The sequence below is a fragment of the Bufo bufo genome, chromosome 6 (assembly GCF_905171765.1).
Source record: "Bufo bufo chromosome 6, aBufBuf1.1, whole genome shotgun sequence".
NCBI classification, from domain to species: Eukaryota; Metazoa; Chordata; class Amphibia; order Anura; family Bufonidae; genus Bufo; species Bufo bufo.
This window is the reverse complement of record NC_053394.1, coordinates 356558163-356565279: the sequence shown is the minus strand read 5'-3', so window position 1 is coordinate 356565279 and position 7117 is coordinate 356558163.

Sequence of the window (7117 nt, the reverse complement as noted above, 5' to 3'; positions counted from 1 at the left end):
CCATCATAGGGGCTTTATACCGGAAAATAACTGATCAGTTTTAACCCCATGCATTCTGAATGGAGAGCAATCCGTTCAGGATGCATCAGGATGTCTTCAGTTCAGTCATTTTGACTGATCAGGCAAAAGATAAAACCGTAGCATGCTACGGTTTTATCTCCGGCCAAAAAAACTGAAGACTTGCCTGAATGCCGGATCCAGCATTTTTTTCAATAGGAATGTATTAGTGCCGGATTCGTCCTTCCGGTCTGCGCAAAAAGGTGAAAAAAATAAATGCTGGATCCGTTTTGCCGGATGACACCGGAAAGACGGATCCGGCATTTCAATGCATTTTTCTGACTGATCAGGCATTTTTAAGACTGATCAGGATCTTGATCAGTCTTACAAATGCCATCAGTTGGCATACGTTTTGCTTGCTGGATCACTCTGCCGCAAGTGTGAAAGTAGCCTAAGCACTGATTGGACAGTGCAAGAGTATGCACGAACACGCCCCCACCTGGTCACACCCTGTTGTCAATCTATTGCTAAATTTCGAGGAGGAATAACATGATCCGGAATTGTTATACTGTGGGGAATATAAGTATTCACTGATGTCAGGAGAGGGGCCAGGTCTGCTAGAATAGCACATACCATTTTAGCAGATGGGCATACGGTACAGGGACAATGTATTCATCTATGTGATGGTTATATATTCTCCTGTAGGTAACACATTCCAGGCGGCGCCTTCTCCCATAACCTACCTTATTCTTCATTATGCAATATCCTGCAGAGGCAAACACATGTTACAGGTTACCACCGTTTTTCTATGTAATACTTTTACATGCTATGTAATGGGTTGTGCAATGCTCTGCAGGTCTCTAGGGTCCCAAGGCTTCCTCTCAGCTGTTCCATAGCTGGCTCCCTGCTCTTCCATGCGTGAGAGAGGGAGGAGGGGGGTTGACTCCTGTTTTGTGACCTCTTCTCTCTGGTGCTAGGGATGTGACAGCTCATACAGATGCTGCTTGTCACCTCTGGTTCTGCATGGATCCACCAACTGTCACCCACGCACTCATCACACTGACTGACGCCTTAACCCATTGCTGTTGCCGGCTGTGAATGGGTTAAGCCAGAGAGCGGTATGGAGAGCTTTTAAGATAATCATTAACCTCCAAACTTTACAGGGGAATGTAAGCGAAATTCCAGGAATTGTATCAGGAAAGGGTCATTAGAATTGACTTTTATTGATGATAATTTTCTATTTCCTCTTCTAATCTGAGAGTCCAACAAAACCCAGCTGTCCAACCCCCACCCCCACACCTGACCTCAGCGATCTGATGAGGAATAACATCTTGCCTTCATATTTCCATGGATCCAGACAGTGTTGTGTGCTTGGCAGTCAGAACTAGTCACATACTACCCAACCCAAGCCCAGTAATGGAGCAATAACTTAGAGGGTGACAACCAGAAATATTCTCCCACACAGAAGTTCACATATCTCAAACACTGGGCTTCCAACCTCGAAGCCAAACAGCAAGAGGAGCCACTTAGACAGCGGTAGGTCTGTGCGTGATACATGTTTCCCATGGAACAGAGTGTTGGTCTTAAAGCCAGAGATCAGGGTTCTGACCTCTGTCAGTAAATATCTTCTCGGCGCATGTTACAGTTATTATTACATGTTATATTTTATATTTATTGCATTAGGGTATTCAGCAGGGAAATACGAGATGATGCTTAGGAATACAAATGGTAATGTGCAGAATAATTTGGTCTGACACGATGGGTCAATTGACTGGTTGGTGCTGATCAGTTCATAGCGTTGACCTTCATCATCTGAATCCTCTGGTTGGTGCTGATCAGTCCATAGCGTTGACCTTCATCTGCTGAATCCTCTGGTTGTTGCTGATCAGTCTATAGCGTTGACCTTTATCAACAGAATCCTCTGTGCAGAATAATTCACACATTGGGTCAATTGTGGTTGGTGCTGATCAGTCCATAGCTTTGACCTTTATCAGTTGAATCTTCTGGTTGGTGAGAACCCAACGTCTACTCAGCGTCGAATGTTGGATTAACACGGCCTGATGTTTCCTTCGATTGCTCATTACCATGACTCTGCTGGTCCGAAGGTGCTGCAGATCACCCGATGAACAAACAAAAAACGCTCACTGGGTGAAATCATCTGTGGTGTGGACACCTCAATCATCGTTTCCAGGCAGCAGATTGTGCTATCTAAAAGCACTTCACCTCCACTTAACAAACAGCCGATTGTCAGGAAGGAACACTTCGTTACCGACAATCAGCTGCTCCTCGCTACATCTAAATGTACATTAAGACTAAACTTACCAATTTATCCCAGCCTGTTGGTGGATACACGTGGCCAGCTTAACTGTAGGCAGGGGTGTAACTACCATAGTGGCAGACCATGCGACTGCTATGGGGCCCAAAGCAAGAGGGGGCCCAGTCTTAGTTGGGATTATCTCCTCTTCTACTGGAGGTGAAAACTTGGTCAGGACTCTACCCTCTAAAGGAACAACTTTTAGCAAATAAGGCAGTGAAAAAAATGGCCCAAGGGTCATTGAAAAGGGTTAGGCAGAAACCCTTCTGTCCTGTGTGGGGGCCCTTACTTCTCTATGTACGCCACTGACTGTAGGATCAGAAAGGGAGAGGGATGGTTGAAGAAGTTATTGCCATGTCATCATTGGCTCATATGGTCATTTAATGTGTGAATGATGTCATGATGTCACTACCAGAGGACTGGCGGCGGGCTAGACTGTGGTGCTGGAAACAGTCTTTCTTAAGACTGTTATATTCAAAAGTTTTAACTTCTTAATATCCTGCAAGGTACAGTGGTTTCCCAAAATCCACCAGTTGTGGAAAACTCCTATAATATACATTAGACCTGGAGTACTTTGATACTACAGTTTGCTGTGTGTACTTGTGCCTACTCCCAAACATCTTCATAAGCCCCCATTCACCCATTGGGGGTCAAGACATTAATTATGGGTGAAGAGCTGGAACAACTCCATACATACCAGAAGGTTGGTTGCTCCACCAAAATGAGGGGGGATAGGTTGTTCAGCCAAAGTTCATCTAATGTGTATTGCCACCTTAACACTCTGACAGCAGCATATCTCCTAGGGGAAAATAAGATTGGTGGATATCGAGATATTACATACTTGGTTCTATGTTCCTGCATTGTAAAACATCGGCGCCTTCAGACGACTTTAACCTAATACTTATGGCCAGCTGTTCTACTGAGACATCTGCTGCAATGAAAAGTTTAGCAAACACATGGCGATGTCATCAGCTCAAGCTTGGTTGTCCAAGAAGGATCTGTTTTGCCTGATTACTTAGTTGGTTGCTTTGTATGCAGACCAACAAATTAGGTTGTACAATTAGGATTTTCCTGGCAAGGTTTGTATTTCATGGACCAAACTGAAGTTGATAGAATTCAGCATGTGTGGACTCATATCCCAGTGGAAGAGGTATTCCCATCTCACCTCTTCCTTAACATAAACCCCTTTAAAAACATTTGATACATCTTCTTTTTCTCATCTTCAGGCCACAACAATTTCCCAAGTCTTTTTCTCATTGCAGAGTCTGGACCACTTACCTTAACTGAGGCTGGAGAGGACTTCAGATCCTCCTTTCTGATGTTTTAGTGACTCCAGCCTTCCTTGACTGATATATTAAGTTCCACAACATATTTTTTTCTGTTCTCATCTGTTCTCAATTATCCTTTGATCATGAAATAGTGTTCTTTAGTGTTCTTGCAGACAATTTGAGATGACAACTTTACTTTCAAGGTAAGTTACAAAGGTTGCAGCAAAGCTGAATTTATCACTTAACTGTATCTTGTACTGTAAATTGTTAGATGCAAGAGGTGGAAGGAGACTGATTCACAGGATAACGTCTTATAAAGGGGTTGTCTCACTTCAGCAAGTGGCATTTATCATGTAGAGAACGTTAATACAAGCCACTTACTAATGTATTGTGATTGTCCATATTGATTCCTTTGCTGGCTGGATTAATTTTTCCATCACATTATGCACTGCTTGTTTCCATGGTTATGACCACCCTGCAATCCAGCAGCTGTGGTCGTGCTTGCAAACTATAGGAAAAAGCACCAGCCTATGTGTAACCCCACGGTCCCGGGCTACCAGGCTGGCACTTTTTCCTATAGTGATCAAGCACCACCACCACTGATGGACTGCAGGGGGATCACAAGCATGGAAACGAGCAGTGTATAACGTGATGGAAAAATGAATCCAGCCAGTAAAGGTAGCAATATGGACAATCACAATACATTAGTAAGTTCCTTGTATTAACTTTCTCTACATCATAAATTCCACTTGCTGAAGTGAGACAATCCCTTTAAGGGATATTCTGACTAGAACAAGTTATCTCCTATCCACAGGTTTAGGGATACATTTTAGATTGTTAGGGGTCCTGCCCCTCATGAGAATGGGGGTCCTGTGCCTCTATGAATGGAGAGGCAGATCGAGCATATCTGCTCCATTAATTTCTATAGGAATGCAGTAGTTTAGCTGAGAACATCGGTCAGCCTTTTCCATCAGACCAGTAGACTTTGAACGGAGCAGCAGTGCGCATGCTCAACCATCACTCCATTCAAGGTAAGATCTCCGTTCTTGTGATTGGTGGGAGTCTATCTGGCTAGGCCTGTGATGGCTAACCTCCGGCGCTCCAGCTGTGGTATAACTGCAACTCCCAAGATGTACAATTGCTTGGCTGTTCTCAGAACTCCATAGAGATGAATGGAGCATGCTGGGAGTCGTAGTTTCACCGCAGCTGGAGTGCCATGTACCTTTATATACGGTATGTTTATATGTACATATGTGTGTGTTTATGTGTATGTACTTGTATGTATGTGTACCTATAGATATGGTATGTTTGTATGTAGATGTGTGCGTATTTATGTGTATGTACCTATGTATATGGTATGTTTATACGTAGATGTGTGTGTGTTTATGTGTACATTATGTACCTATAGATACGATATGTGTATGTACCTATATACGGTATGTTTATGCGTAGATGTGTGTTTATGTGTATGTACTTATATTATACGGTATGTTTATATGTAGATGTGTGTATGTTTATATATATATACAGTACAGACCAAAAGTTTGGACACACCTTCTCATTCAAAGAGTTTTCTTTATTTTCAGGACTATGAAGGCATCAAAACTATGAATTAACACATGTGGAATTATATACATAACAAACAAGTGTGAAACAACTGAAAATATGTCATATTCTAGGTTCTTCAAAGTAGCCACCTTTTGCTTTGATTACTGCTTTGCACACTCTTGGCATTCTCTTGATGAGCTTCAAGAGGTAGTCCCCTGAAATGGTCTTCCAACAGTCTTGAAGGAGTTCCCAGAGATGCTTAGCACTTGTTGGCCCTTTTGCCTTCACTCTGCGGTCCAGCTCACCCCAAACCATCTCGATTGGGTTCAGGTCTGGTGACTGTGGAGGCCAGGTCATCTGGCGCAGCACCCCTTCACTCTCCTTCATGGTCAAATAGCCCTTACTTTCAAAGTTTTCCCAATTTTTCGGCTGACTGACTGACCTTCATTTCTTAAAGTAATGATGGCCACTCGTTTTTCTTTACTTAGCTGCTTTTTTCTTGCCATAATACAAATACTAACAGTTGTGTAACAGCTGTGTATCCACCTGACTTCTCCTCAACGCAACTGATGGTCCCAACCCCATTTATAAGTCAAGAAATCCCACTTATTAAACCTGACAGGGCACACCTGTGAAGTGAAAACCATTTCAGGGGACTACCTCTTGAAGCTCATCAAGAGAATGCCAAGAGTGTGCAAAGCAGTAATCAAAGCAAAAGGTGGCTACTTTGAAGAACCTAGAATATGACATATTTTCAGTTGTTTCACACTTGTTTGTTATGTACATAATTCCACATGTGTTAATTCATAGTTTTGATGCCTTCATAGTCATGAAAATAAAGAAAACTCTTTGAATGAGAAGGTGTGTCCAAACTTTTGGTCTGTACTGTATATATATATATATATATATATATATATATATATATATATGTTTATTTCTACTTGCTCAAAACCAGTGATAAGAAGTATACATCTGATTTGACCAGACATAGTACAGTGAGCCTGTATGAAATGAATCCTTTCACAGACGAAGATCCTTGAGCCGCACGCTGTTTCCAGAGAAATAAATGCCAGCAGTGGAAGCAGATGGATTTTCCACCGTGTTGTTCGCAGGGTACACGTTTTTGTCCTCATTTAGAGCGGTTTAATTCACAAAATGTAAAAGTGTTGTAAGTAGCAATGAAATGCTGAGTTCTGATAATGTATCTGTCAGTGGTCCATCGATATGACGGCGGTCAACGTTGTGCCCTATGAATGACTGTAACTTTATAAGTAACCCCGTAAATGTAGAGGCTGGTCAGTGATAATGTGCTTCCTTTCCACATATGGAAAGAATTGAAGATTTGCCGGCTGGATCAATGTGGGGGAGGTGATAAGGAGCCTGAAGGAGTTCCCCCCAGCTAAATGCTCAGCTGTAGAACAGTGGTCTGTCTATGTAAAGCATGGGCTTGCAAGGAGGACCTACCAGAAGAGACAGATGAACGCTTTGAAGCTGCTCCAAGATTTGTCTAATGGAGTAGGCTCTTGAATGACTGCTCCCTTATGTATAAAGGTGGGTTTTCTAAACCAGACATACCCTTTAAGACCTGATGCATTCTGCAAAGCCATATTCACGGGGACTGTATGGTGCTCTGTCAGCAGATTTGTACCTATGACACTGGCTGACCTGTTACATGTGCACTTGGCAGCTGAAGGCATCTGTGTTGGTCCCATGTTCATATGTGCCCGCATTGCTGAGAAAAATGATGCTTTATTATATGCAAATGAGCCTTTAGGAGCAACGAGGGCGTTACCATAGCACCTAGAGACTCTGCTCTCTCTGCATCTGCTGCGTCCTCTGCACTTTGATTGACAGAGCCAGGATACTGCGGGAGTCCGCAACCTCTTCCAGCACTCCACATATTGTGAAACTGCAACTCCCAGCATGCACGCTCGATCGGCCGTTCTTGGAAATCCCATAGACGTAAATGTTGCATGCTGGGAGTTGTAGT